General features: G+C 48.4%; 1 long non-coding RNA gene and 1 other non-coding gene across 2 annotated transcripts in view; both read right to left on the bottom strand.

The window, feature by feature from the left end:
• Nucleotides 1–526: 526 nt before the first annotated feature.
• The window catches only part of LOC105606871 (uncharacterized), a 102,364-nt gene continuing 88,572 nt past the window's right edge, over nucleotides 527–14,318 (bottom strand). The window contains exons 3-4 of the long non-coding RNA XR_003590750.3: nucleotides 5,663–5,779; nucleotides 527–850 (exon numbers count right to left, since the gene is read on the bottom strand). This is a non-coding gene — a long non-coding RNA (uncharacterized LOC105606871). The remainder of the gene's footprint in view (nucleotides 851–5,662; nucleotides 5,780–14,318) is intronic.
• LOC114117052 (small nucleolar RNA SNORA70) lies at nucleotides 13,851–13,985 on the bottom strand. The gene has a single exon (XR_003590847.1). It is a non-coding gene; the product is annotated as a small nucleolar RNA SNORA70 (small nucleolar RNA).

Here is a 14,318-nt window from a genome sequence, read left to right as displayed (position 1 = left end):
GCTTGTCTCCAGATGTTTTATATGTGGTAGAATGTGGTTTCTGTTGCTTTTCCGTATTTTATCACTCTTCTATAACAAACATGTACAAATTGAAATGAATAAGTTATTTTGGGGCGTCCCTGGTGGCTCAGTGGTAAAGAATCCGCCTGCCAATGCAGGAGACCTGGGTTCGATCCCTGACCTGGAAAGATCCCACATGCTAAGGAGCAACTGGGCCTGCGCACTACAACTACTAAGTCTGTGCTCCAGAGCCCAGGAGCCACAGCTACTGAGCTCATGTGCTGCAACTACTGAAGCCCAAGCACCCTCGAGACCATGAGCTGCAGCTAGAGAAGCCACCACAATAAGCCTGCATGCCACAGCTTGAGAGTAGCTCCCGGTCGCTGTGACTAGAAAAAAGCCCTCTCGGCACAGAACCAGCACGGCCAAAAATAAAACAAACTTATTTTCACAAGGTTATTTTGGACTAAAAATTAACAAATTGAAAAGGCAAATATCAAACTAGGAAAATTAAATACAGCATAGGTGATTCACAAAGGATCCATGCCTTTAATATACAGAGTTTTAAAAATCAATAAGAACGCCTTCCTCTTCTTTTCCTTCTCTGCCCCAACTTCCTGAACAATTTGATACTAAAGTCATTAGGCGAGCAGGACAAGGCCGGCATCCCCATTAGTCACGGGGGTGGATGGATGCACACATACATAGAATGATAAACAACAAATTCAGGATAGCAGTCTCCCCTGGAAAGGGCAGGAGGGTGGAAACGAGGGAAGTGACATCAAGGAAGGCTCATCAGGATCTTCAAGTGTATCTGTGAGGTTGCTCTTCTTCAAAATCGGAAGCAAATCTGGTAAAATGTAAAAAACTTAGCAGAACAGGTAAGTGGACAAGGGGTGCTTGTTATTCTGATGCTAGAACTACTCCATTAAAAAATACTGGGAGGCAGGGAGGGAGGAGGCAAGGGGGAGAGGAAGGAAGGGGGCAAGGGAGGATGAATGAATGACTCTCCTTCCTCTCTTGGTTTCAGGGAGGTTAAGTGCTCTCCCCAAGGTCACACAGCATGTGATGACATGCCCCGTGGCCTCTCTGCCACCCAGTGTTGAGTCCCTCATGCAGTTCAATCAGCCCCGCCAGGAAGCAGCTCCATCTAGAAACACACCACCTGGTTTGCTTGGGCACACAGTCTGGAGGTTTGATCAGGTTCAAGGACTTGGACCTAAGAATGTCTACAGACTGTTTACACTTGGCCTCCTGGGGCAGTTAGATGCCCGGGGAGGATCTAGTGTCTGAAGGATACCAAAAAGCATCCTCCCAGGCCAGGGCAGTGGAGCAGGGGCTTGGAGGGGCGTGGAGGCAGGTCCTTCCTCCCTCCCAGCCACTCCCCTCCTCTGCACACCCTCCTGATCATCTGAAACCCTGGACCAAAGAAACAGCCGACTATGATTCTCCAAGGCCCACAGTGGGGAGGGGTCAGCTCGGAAGGAGTTCTGACCTTTTCTATTGTTCTTCAGGATCCGGGCTATTTCTGGGGTAGATGGACCATTGGGATAGTCATCTGCCCCAGTGAGCCTCCAGCAGGACTCTGTGAGCTGCTGCTTTAAGAAAAACAGACAATGTCCAGAGACCCACTCTGCTCCTATCCTCCCTCTGCCAAAGCTACACAGAACAGCCTGTACCTCCTAGCCAGTCATCCTAGGTTTTTCCCAAGGCCACTGATAACTCTTACCATTTGCCTGGGGATTGCTGTTCTGGGACTGTGTCCAGGAGCCTGCTGACATCCTAAAGAGGTTGGTACAATCAGAGCTCCATTTTACCCAGAGGCTTAGGAGAGGCAGAGTCTGGTATGACCAGATCAGTTCTAGGGCCTTAACCTTCCTGAGCCTCAAGGTTCACATCTGCAAAATGGGCAGAAATGCCAGACATCCATCAGAGGGGCTGCTGGCCCTGAGGGCAGGCAGTGTCCTCTTTGTGAAGGACTATTCTGTGTATTATGGGATATTTAACATCCCTGGCCCCAGCCCATTGCGTGCCCCCACTCGCTGGGACAACCCAGATGCCCCAGGCATTTCTAAGTGTCCTCTAAGCCAGCACTTCAGTTGGGAGTCTCTAGACTTCTTGAAGGCAAGGACCATGTCACTGGGTCACCAGAGCCCAGTGCCCAGAGGGGCTTGATTTGACTTTGCTCCTTCCATGAACTTTTGGCTTCCAGGTGGCGCTAGAGGTAAAGAACCTGCCTGCAATGCAGGAGACCCAATGAGACAAAGCTCAGCTCTGTCCCTGGGTCAGGAAAGACCCCCTGGAGAAGGAAATGGCAACCCACTCCAGTATTCTTGCCTGGAGAACCCCATGGACAGAGAAGCCTGGTGGGCTACAGTCCATGAGCCAACTCTTTGAGACTTTCAGTTCTAATTAAGAGTCACCTCTGGAGCACTGATGTGATTAGGACAGACACCTAGTCCAGCATCCATGGTCCTCGCCCCAGCTGTTGCCTGGCTGAGGACAAGGAGACAGGCTGGACACAGCAGCAGCCTGGTGGGGAGGTGGGGACAGAATGCTACCACCTTCTAAGTCCCAGAGTTCAGCCCAGTGGGACTTTGGCCGACAGAGGCCTGCAGTGGGGTGAGCTGTCAGGAAGGGGGGCGGGGCAGAACCCGGAGGGACACCGCCAAGCATTCGGGGCAGAGTGATATGACGCTTGTAGTCAGACTGGCCTGACCCCACCCCAGATGGCTTGCCTTTCCCTGAGGCCCAGCCTACATGCTCCAGGCTCCTTGGCGCCTCTGCCCAGAGCGCGGATGGTGACATACTCCACGGCCTTGGGTCCCCTTACGGGCAGGCCAGCTTCTGGGGACACACCTAGCACAAGCCCCTGGGGGCAGGACACCTGAGCCTTCTTCCTCAGCTGAATACAGGAATCTGGCACTCTCACGAAGGTCACACAGTGCATCTAAAGAACATGGGATGCTGCCACTCTGTTCACATCCCGACCCTTCCCACCAAGAAGCAGCTGGGGGATCAGATAACCTTGATGGCAAGTCCTAGTTTTGGAATTTACTAGCCAGCATCATGATGGGTCATTTCACGTCTTTGAGCATCTGCTTAATGATCAAATAAACAGAGTAACTGTTGCTGACTTTCTTACCTCCCAGGAGCTGTTGTGACAATTAAATGAGCTAATGGCTGGAAACATTTTTGCAAACTTCCAAACCAGCGCACCCTCCCCTCTATCTCCACCCCACCCGTCTGGCCTAGAACTCTAACACGATGGTCCAAGGGGTGAGCAATGCCTTCCAGTCCATTCCTAGTGGGTCCTTCTGTGGAGACAGCTCACTGGCTCTCAAGGGACTCTCAAGGACTTTGGAATCACATTTTAAACAACAATCTGATCTCCTTTAACTAGAGGGTTTTTTTTTTCTTGGCTATACAAAAATTTACTTTTTTTTTTTCTTTCACTTTGTCATCGTTGACATTTTTCTCCCTTTTTTGGTGTGTGTTTTCTGTTCTAAGGATAGAAGACCCCTTAGCACGGCAAGACTGTCTTGGACCATTCACTTTCCCCCAACTTGCCCTTCCCATGCCCAGTGAAGATTGTGGGAAGTAGAGCGCTTTGCAAATAGATTGCCTTGGTCCACAGGGCAGACCCCTGGCTGGAGACCACAGGGCTGATGAGAGCAAATGTCATTGGTAAGGGTCAGTCTATGCCTCTGTAACCAGGAAAGAGGATAGTTTTCAACTCACTTATTAGGAACAAATCTTTCAGCTTGGAAAGCACAAAACAGCCTTAGTGAACTGGTAGCCCAGTGGTCCTACATCCCATGATCCCACATCTTGAAGCCTGCCACTCTCTGAGCCCCTTCTTGCCTAGAAGCTGGGGCTGGGTGCTCCCCCTGGATAAAAGCTGCTCCCTGTAGGCAGGATTTAAAACCAGAGATGTCAGTGCTTCCCTCTGTTTAAAAGAGAGCCTGTAGCCAAAAGCTGGACAGCTTTAACTGATGCAGCTTCACCCTACTGTGCTTCCTGATGGCTCATTCTCCCCAAGACCCTGAACTTTGAAGGCCATTCTGAAGTCTCTTCCTCCAGGAAGCCTGTCTGGCTTGCATCCCACTGATCCTCAGTCACCAGTAAGCACTTGGTCCCTTGGAACCCCAGGCATGAGACCTTGCTCTGTTGTCTGCATCTTTCTACACTTTCACATACGCATCTGGACCCTTTTCTCATCCATGCCATCTTCTTATAACGGTGAGGGCAGGGATAACCCCACTTCCTGGCACGGCCCCAGGATGCTGGTACAGAGCTGTCCCTGGGGCAGATGCTCAAACAAGCCAAGTTTCATCTCCCTTCACCTTGGCTTGACCTCCACTTTCCAGCTAGCCCAGGGCGGAAGATTCCTTTAAGAACAAGATGCAAGAGATTTCCCTTGTGGTCCAGTGGCTAAGGCTCTGCACTCCCAATGAAGGGGGGCCCGGGTTCGATTCCTGGTCAGGGAATTAGATCCCACATGCCACAACTAAGACCAGGCACATGTGTGCTAAGTTTTGTCCAACGCTTTGGGACACCATGGACTGCAGCCTGCCAGGCTCCTCTGTCCATGGGGATTCTCCAGGCAAGAATACTGGAGTGGATTGCCATGCCCTCCTCCAGGGGATCTTCCCACAGCCAAATTAAAAAAAGAAAAAAGAACAAGATGCAAATCTCACCTTCATTTACTTCACTTACCGATGCATCTCCAGCACCTAGGACAGTGCTTGGCACTTAAACATCCAAAGGTTTCCTGGATTAATGTGAAGCAGGACTGAACACATACTCACACTATACTCAGATTTGGAAAGAAAACATCACTTCTTTCTCTATAACTGATGTACCTTTCCTATGAGCCTCCTAGGGAGCCAGGCCAGCTCAGACTTAGCAACGAAAAAGACTCCATCCTACAGATTCAAATGCTGAATAAACAGCCACTAGCTTGATGTTCTGAGGGTCTCCATATCTCTTTACACATTTCTTATCCCAAGCAGCAACTGAAAGAGGTCCTATTAGGGCTCGTTACCCCCTCTGCCCCAGAGCAGTGACCTTGGAGTCCACCTGCTCACAGAGGAAGTGAAGACGGAGTCCTCCATGCGAGACGCCTCTTGTGCCAGAGGACTGGAGGAAAACTACTGCTCTCCACGGTGCCCGGCTCGCAGGCTCATTGCCTTGCTATTTGGCTGTTTAGTCGCTCAGTCGTGTCCGACTCTTTGTGACCTCATAGACTGTAGCCCACCAGGCTTCTCTGTCCATGGGATTTCCCAGTCAAGAATACTGGAGTGGGTTGCCATTTCCTTCTCCAGGAGATCCTCCTGATCCAGGCATTGAACTTGGGTCTCCTGCGTTGCAGGTGGATTCTTTACCGTCTGAGCCACCAGGGAAGCCCAAGCTCAACTGAGGACAAAGTAAATAAACCACGAGGATGGTGCATCATAGAGATGACAACACGGAACAGCCAGCGTCGGCTCCTCCCTTCACTTCTCACGGCGCCCAAAGAAACGCAGAATGCAGAAAGCAAGCCCACTGGTATACGCATGGATAAAGAAGATGAGATGTATATCGGGTTGGCCAGAAAGTTCGCTCAGATCTTCCTGCACCATCTTATGCGGTGCGAACCATTGTATGGAATTCTACTCACCCACAAGAAAGGAATGAAACACTTCAATTTCCAGCAACGTGGACGGATCTAGAGATTATTATACCAAGTGGAGTAAGCCAAAGACAAATATCACGTGATATGGCTTGTACGTGGAATCTAAAAAAGATGATACAAATGGACTTATTTATAAAACAGAAATAGACTCAGAGACGCAGAAAACACACTCGCAGATATCAAAGGGGAAGTGGGACAGATAACCAACAAGAATCTACTGTATAGCACCAGGGAACCATACTCAACATCTTGTGATAACCTACAACAGTTCAGTACAGTTTAGCTGCTCAGTCATGTCCAGTTCTTTGCATGCCCTACACTTTCTGCCTACAATAGAAGGGAATGTAAAGAAAGTGTAATATACGTATGTATGACTGAATCACTCTGCTGTATGCCTGAAACTAACACAACATTGTAAATCAATTATATTTCAATAATAATTTTAGAAAGATTTATAGGTGCGGAAACCATATGGAAAAACGTGTATATGATCATATTTCTAAGTATAAAATATATAGATATCTACCATAATTTCACAGTCATTATTCATACCACAATTTTATAGTCATTATTCACAGGCTCTGTACTTCCAAATTTGCCCACTTGATAAAATTTGTCAATAACCCTCAAATCGATACTCGTGAGGCTGTCAGTCATATACAGAAAGAGAAGAGGCAACACGTTTAAGCTCCCCACCATGCCCCCAGCTGAGGGTGAATGAGGTGACGCTCTGCCTTCTTGTTTCAAGGCTCATACTACAAGCAAGAGTCCTTTTCACAGTCTGCTTAGTGATATCCTTTCTGCATTTTTGTGCTTTTTTGGGTGATTTCACAGCTTAAAATGGCTCCCTAGTGTAGGGCTGAAGTGCTGGTAGTAGTTCTAAGAGCAAGAAGGCTGTGCTGGGTCTTACAGAGAAAATATATGTTAGATCAGCGTCACTCGGGCAGCAGTTATAGAGCCAGGACCCATGGTTCAACGTGAGTCAATCAACAGTATGTTTTAAATAAGACATCTTTAAACAGAAACGTGGGGACTTCCCTTGTGGTCCAGTGGTTAAGACTCTGCCTACCAACGCAAGGGACACGGGTTTGATCCCTAGTACAGGAAGCTCCCACATGCCGTGGAGCAACTAAGCCTGTAAGCTGCAGCTATGAAGCCCACCCTCTCTAGAGCCCGCGCGCCACAACAAGAGAAGCCACCGCAGTGAGAAACCCGAGAACTGCAGCTAGAAAGCAGCACTTGCTCACTGCAACTAGAGGAAGCCCACCTGGCAAAGAAGACCCAGCAGCTCACTGCAACTAGAGAAAGCCCACACAGCAAAGAAGACCCAGCAGCTCACTGCAACTAGAGACAGCCCACCCGGCAAAGAAGACCCAGCAGCTCACTGCAACTAGAGAAAGCCCACATGGCAAAGAAGACCCAGCAGCTCACTGCAACTAGAGAAAGCCCACACAGCAAAGAAGACCCAGCGCAGCCATAAATAAATATTTTTTAAAAAATCAGAAACATGCATAAAACAAGACTGTGTATTAGTCAGTTAGCAAAATATCACCAGAGGTGCACAGGCAATGAACTCTATTTCCCCCAGAAGCCAATGGTTAAGCACTTGTTTATACATATCTATATATTTTGGCGGCACTGCAAGGCATGTGGGATCTTAGTTCCCCAATCAGGATCGAACCTGTGTCGCCTGCAGTGGAATGGTAGAGTCCTAACCACTGGACTGCCAGGGACTTCCCCAGCATTCATTACTTTAGCATCGGTAACAACTTAGAGCATAGCTACCATGAATGATGAAAAAATATATATATAGATGGATATTCTACATCTAAGAAAAATTTGTTACAATTTTTGGCTACCCAGCAACTGAACCTCCTTCTGTAATTTAGGGAATTTTGCTTCCTACACCTCAGAGGTGTTGGCAGGCATGGAGCCCACCTCCTACTCTAGACCGGGATGTAGGATGCAACCCAGGTACTGCCAATTGGATCCACTGGGCCAGAGTCCAGTGCCAGGGGCCAGTGCAAGCAGTACCAGCCTCAGAGCCCATGGTGTCTCACACTGGTTCCAAGGTGCCATAGCCTGAAGCCTGGCTGATAGCCTGGAACCTGGGTCTCCAATGCTCTGCTCATCCTGGAGATGATCCAATATCCTTTAAATATTAAAAGCCCTTTTCTGTTTAAATTAGCCAGAGCTGGGTTTTGTTGTTTGTAACCAAGAACCATCTGTGTACGTGCGCATGCTCAACTATATATATTAATATTTGTTATGCGTTTGCTTATTTACAAGGGAATGGGCATCAAGGAAGGTTGGTGAAAGAGGCCTGTGGAGGAGGAGACCCCTGGGCTGGGTCTGAAGGGTGGCTGAGGGTTTGCCAAGGGAACAGGAAGGAAGGCACAGAGGCTGGAAGAGGAGGACATCACAAGACACTGGATGAAGCTGGTGACGAGGAGACTGAGGGAGGAGAAGGTGGAAGTGGGGCCGTGCTGAGAGCCGAGTGCAGATACTGCAGGAGAGGTCGGACTGAGGCTCTCGTCCCCTCCCCTCTGCCCCCAGACCCCCTGTCCCACACTCTCATCCACACCAGTGCAACCTGCTTTCACCTCCCTGGACCAACCTAACACAATCAAGCCAAACAGATTCACTCCCGAAGGTAGAGGTAGCCAGGTCACTTGCCAGCTGGCCGGGGAGAAGAAGGGTTTCTTATAATGAGTTCTGGAAGTGCCCTGAAGAACAGTAGGGCCATGTTCCTCCAGGGAAGCTAAAGGAGAATGTGACTGACCCAAAGGCTGTCTTGGACAGCTCAGGCTGTCATACAAAATGCTACAGGCTGAGTAGCTCAAACAAGAGACTGTCCTGGAGGCTGGAAGCCCAAGATTAAGGTGCCCACGTGGTCGGGTTCTACTGAGGTCTCTCTTCCTGGCTTGTAGATGACTGCCTTCTCACTGTATTCTCACACTGTGGAGGAAGGGAGAAAGAGCAATCTCTTTCTCTTCCTCTTTTTATAAGGCCAGGGTCCTATTGGATTAGGGTCCCACCCTTATGATCTTATTTAACCTTAATTACCTTCTAAAGACCCTGTCTCTAGGTACATCGTAAGTCCCCTACATATGAACCAGTTCAGTTTGTTCATAAGTTCAACAAAGTTAGCCTAGGTACACAGCTAACACAATCCGTTATATAGTGCTGTACTGTAACAGGTTTATAATACTTCCCTGATAGCTCAGACAGTAAAGAATCTGCCTGCAATGTGGAAGACTCAGGTTTGATGCCTGGGTTGGGAAGATCCCCTGAAGAAGGGAATGGCAATCCACTCCAATATTCCTGCCTAGGGAATTCCATGGACAGAGGAGATGCGTCACTTTTCACATAAATAATACAGAGAAAGAAACACATACACAAAATATAAAAAAAATTTAATCTTATAGTACAGTACCTTGCAAAGCACCGTAGTACCAGCTCAGTCACCACTGCTTTTACCCTTGCTTCTGGGTACCCTGGGCTTGAAATAAAGGTACTGTACTATGGTACCCTATACAGCACTGTAAACTATATGAAACCGCAATTGCGTGTAGAGGACGCACGCACATGACAATGTACACCAGTCACGTGAACTAACTTTTGTGCCTGCACATGTGAATGCCTGGACATGTGAACGCACATTTGCCTCTTTAAAAGTTCACAACTTGAAGGTTTGTATGTAGGGGACTTACTGTAGTCAAACTGCCAGGGGGTGGGGTGGGGGTAATGGCTTCCACATATGAAGGGAGATACGATTTGGACCGTGGCACTGACCTTCAATGAGCTTCCTTCAGGGGGATAGAGGCCTTGCTGGAAGTTCAGAGATCAGGGTCTCACCCCAGCCTGCTCTTAATGGAAGTGTGGCTTTGAATGAGTCATATGCCCTCCCCAGCATCATTCAGAAAATGATAAACTCAGGTGAAGCCTCAACATTCCTTCTCTCACTAAGATTCTAGGGGCTGTCCTGGGCTCTTTACTTGGGGTTTGGGGTGGGGAGACTCTCTCCCAGTCCTACAAGTCTCCCCCGACCCCACCGAGGAAAGGCCGGGTCAGGAAGAGCTGGGCTGTTTTCTCTCCAGCTTTTCTAATGAATGTGCTTGGCGTGGGGGACTGTCTGTTGCCATGGTGATTGCTTCCTGTGGTGCTGGGCCTGGGAGACCCTCGACAGGGACTGCAGCATCTTGCGGGTGGGGGGGCTATTGGGAACAGGGGGTAGAGAGACATGTCAGTGAATTCCAGCTCGGGACGAGGCCCAGAATCAGCAGGTTTTCTAGCAGCACTGGCTGAACGTGGAACTTGGGGAGGCGCAAAATGACCTTGCAGTTCCTCAAACCCCACCAGTCCCACTGCTTTCTCTTTACGACCACAAGTAAGGGACGGTTTCTCTTCTGCTAGCGTTGACTCTTGCAGGCTGGAAGGCTCTCAGAAACCGACCTGAGGAGGAGGGGTGGGTGACAAGCAGTGTGGTGAAGAATCTCGGTACTCAACACGTGGTCCTGAGCACCAGCATCTGCTGCACCCTGCATCCCCTGGGTGCTCCTTAGGAGGCAGGGTCTTGGGACCCACGTCAGACCCACAGAATCAGAATCTGCATCTCAGCAAGCTCCCCAGGGATTTACATGCATATTAAAATTCCAGAAACTCTGGTTCAGTAGGAAGACTGCTGGGCCGGAAGCCAGCAGACTTGGTTCCGGGACCAGCTTTGCCCTCTGCTCTGACTCTGGCAAGACATTTTTGGTTCTCTGGGATTCAACTCCTGTAAAATGGAGAGGTGACAAGACTCTTTCTCTAAGATGACATTATCCTCCACTGAGAAGCTTTGCTGGGGACAAGTTAGTGCATCCTGGAGGCCTCACCTGGCTCTAGAATCCAATGATCCTAACCATGTTGCCCTAGCCAACCTGTGGAAATCGGAACCATTAAGGGGGACAAAGGTGACTGATGGTCTTTTGGATATATCTTCCCTTTTCTCCTTTGCCTTCTGCTTCGCTTTTCTCAGCTTTTGGAAACTGAGAAAGAACAGACAAATGTTCAAGGGACCTCTGTTTGATGAAACTGGGAAGTCAACAAATCTAGTCAAAGGGAAACAGGATCTGATTTTTCAGGGAGGGAGGAGGCTGTCCCTTCAGACCAGACTCCATTCACAGCTCACATCCCAGAGTAGTCCGCTCAGCACAGTGCCTTCAAAGCTCAAGTGTGCATCAGAATCAATTGAAAGGCTGGCTAAAACACTGCCAGGTTCCATGGAGTTTCTGACTCAGCTGGGGCCAAAAATGTGCATTTCTAATCCAAGAGATAAGGATACTGGCAATCAACCCCCATCCTTGGGTGTATCCCAAAGTCATCTAGTTAATATAACAAGACACCGTCATTGCTCTTATCATTTAGGAAATTCCAAGTGTTCTAGAAGTTCTGTGCCAGAAACAAGAGGAAGACCAAATATATATTTCTTATCATAAATCACAGTATCACAGAAGGAAAATGCGGCAAATGTTAGCACATGAGGCTGGGCTGATGTTCTTACTCAGGTCAGTAAAGGAGGGCATGGGGGTGAGCAGGTTTCTTTCTGGAGGGGCAGGGGGGCAGGGCAGCGGGGAGGACAGTGGTCCAGGCATGGGGACTGACGGCAGATGCCATGACACGACTAGGGGCTGGCAGCCAGACTAAGCAGGTGCTGAGATTCCGGAGCCATAAATCTCCCTGATCGGGCTGACAATGAAGGTAAGAAGTGCTGAGGAGGCAGGCAGCCCATGACTCCAAGTCTCTGGGAAACAGGAGCGATGGGTAGGGTGGGAACCCAGAAAGGATAAGGCCCAGTTGTGCTGAGCATAGACCAGGATGATGTCACCCGTAGGCTCCATCACTGGGGAAAGTCACAAGCTAGCTCTCTTGTCCAGGAATGGGCTTTCCCCTTGTGGTCCTCCCAAGGGTAGAAGCCCGTGAATTCTAGTAACAGCTGAAAACTGGAATTTCTCACCTGCAAAGGCCAAAAAACCTGTGCTGTGCCAAGTTCACTGGGGGAGAGGGAGGGGTCGTTTCTCACTGTCTGGAGCCCAGAAGGAGCTCCACATAGTGGGCAGTTTTCCAATCAGTCCTTTTTGTTCACAGATGGAAGTGGGCCCACAAACCTTTGAGAGCCAAAGGACCCTTAAGAGACTACCTTGTTGACTTCTCATTTTAAAGACAGGGTTCTTATATGTGGACAGTGCGTCTCTGTCTGCAATGCATGCTCCAGGAAACACTCCTCCCTTCTTTACCCTGTGCTGAAAGGGCAGCCTTAATTAGCCAAGTTTAGTACGTCAAGGCTGTATATTGTCACCCTGCTTATTTAACTTATATGCAGAGTACATCATGAGAAACGCTGGGCTGGAAGAAACACAAGCTGGAATCAAGATTGCTGGGAGAAATATCAATAACCTCAGATATGCAGATGACACCACCCTTATGGCAGAAAGTGAAGAGGAGCTAAAAAGCCTCCCGATGAAAGTGAAAGTGGAGAGTGAAAAAGTTGGTTTAGAGCTCAACATTCAGAAAACAAAGATCATGGCATCCGGTCCCATCACTTCATGGGAAATAGATGGGGAAACAGTGTCAGACTTTATTTTGGAGGGCTCCAAAATCACTGCAGATGGTGATTGCAGCCATGAAAATAAAAGACGCTTACTCCTTGCAAGAAAAGTTATGACCAACCTAGACAGCATATTCAAAAGCAGAGACATTCTTTGCTAAGGTCCGTCAAGTCAAGGCTATGGTTTTCCAGTGGTCATGTATGGATGTGAGAGTTGGACTGTGAAGAAAGCTGAGCGCCAAAGAATTGATGCTTTTGAACTGTGGTGTTGGAGAAGACTCTTGAGAGTCCCTTAGACTGCAAGGAGATCCAACCAGTCCATTCTGAAGGAGATCAGCCCTGGGATTTCTTTGGAAGGAATGATGCTAAAGCTGAAGTTCCAGTACTTTGGCCACCTCATGCAAAGAGTTGACTCATTGGAAAAGACTCTGATGCTGGGAGGGACTGGGGGCAGGGGAAGAAGGGGACGACAGAGGATGAGATGGCTGGATGGCATCACTGACTCAATGGACATGAGTCTGAGTGAACTCCGGGAGATGGTGATGGACAGGGAGGCCTGGCGTGCTGCGATTCATGGGGTCGCAAAGAGTGAGCGACTGAACTGAACTGAACTGAGACCAAGTGACTCACCACTCCTTTCCAGCCATATCTGATTGGAGAAGAGTTAGTCACCTAATCCAAGGGGAGGCAATCTATTGGCTGGTCAATGACCAATCAGATTCAGTCTTTCTCAAAAATTTGAGACTCACTGTGACACTGGAGTGCCACATTGGTCCATTTTTGTGCAGAGAGAGAGAGAGAGACAGAGAAAAGGAAAAGAAAAAAGAGAGGGAGAGAAAGAGAAAAGAAAGGAAAGAAAAGGGGGGAAATCTCAACCTTTCCAACAGATGTTTCACAGGTTCCCCAAAGCCATTATGTCAACAAGCAACTAGAAATTAGCCCCTGCTTGCCACAGCTAGAGAAAGTCCACACAGAGCAAGGAAGACCCAGCACAGTGCCCCCCTAACAAAAAAAAATTTTAATAAATCTTAAAAAATACTGCAATGTAGGGATCTCTGCTTATAATACTGAAAAATATATGTGTATAGCAATGTATGAGATTCCAAATGAACAAGTAAAATAATGGGGTTAAATGCCTGATACAGTTATTGCTCTTTAAAATGACTTAAACAACTATTCATCAAGAGGATTCTTGTATCATGTTTCAAAACATAAATACCTTTAAACTAGATTGCCTGAACATTACTTCCAAGGTTTAACCTAAACCTCAGTAAGTTAAATACTTTTGCTCTTTACCAACTTATACCAATAATACAGATAGAAAAGTCAAGCTGGAAACCAGAGAAGAGAAAAATAAAATTACAAGAGCTGTTCAATGGCTTTCCTGCCTCCCATGGCCCACTTATCCTCTTCAACACCACCATGAAAGCCAAAGTTAAAATCACACAGGCCCCTACCCAGGCTGCCGCAGCACCAAGAGACAAATATTACTGAGACACAGGCCTACATCCACACATGACCACTGGAAAAACCATAGCCTTGACTAGACGGACCTTTGTTGGCAAAGGAATGTCCACTGGAAAGAGTTGTCTTCAAGATCCCTTAGGGCGACCTGTACAGACAACTGACCGCATACACTACCAGGGAGGCTGCTGTCTGCAGCCACTGCACACTGGGACCCCAGAGGGAAAAGCACACAGTCGGCTTAATTAGCTGCAAAAGGGCTTCTTTTACTATTTATGTGTTTCATGCACCAATGGCCTATGACTGTGTCAGGCTCATCACTGGCTGTGTCAGGCTCATCACTGGCTGTGCCCCTCCTCCTCATTCTAGAAGGATACGGGCCCAGTTTTGGCCAGGGCTGTATTTCTGCTGCAGAGTAGATCTTCCTGAGCACATCTGATAAACCAATAGGACAGGCTTGCCCATGACTCTATCCAAAGAGATACTGTATCCAACAGGGAAAAGGCAGCAGGCCCACTCAAGTCTGCTCAGGGACTGAAACTCAGGGGTCAGAGATCAGAGCGGAGGGGTGAGTTCAAGTCCTGCGTG

This window comes from Ovis aries, chromosome 11, assembly GCF_016772045.2.
Source record: "Ovis aries strain OAR_USU_Benz2616 breed Rambouillet chromosome 11, ARS-UI_Ramb_v3.0, whole genome shotgun sequence".
NCBI classification, from domain to species: Eukaryota; Metazoa; Chordata; class Mammalia; order Artiodactyla; family Bovidae; genus Ovis; species Ovis aries.
The sequence above is the reverse complement of the archived record's forward strand: the minus strand, read 5'-3'. Positions and strand labels throughout refer to the sequence as shown.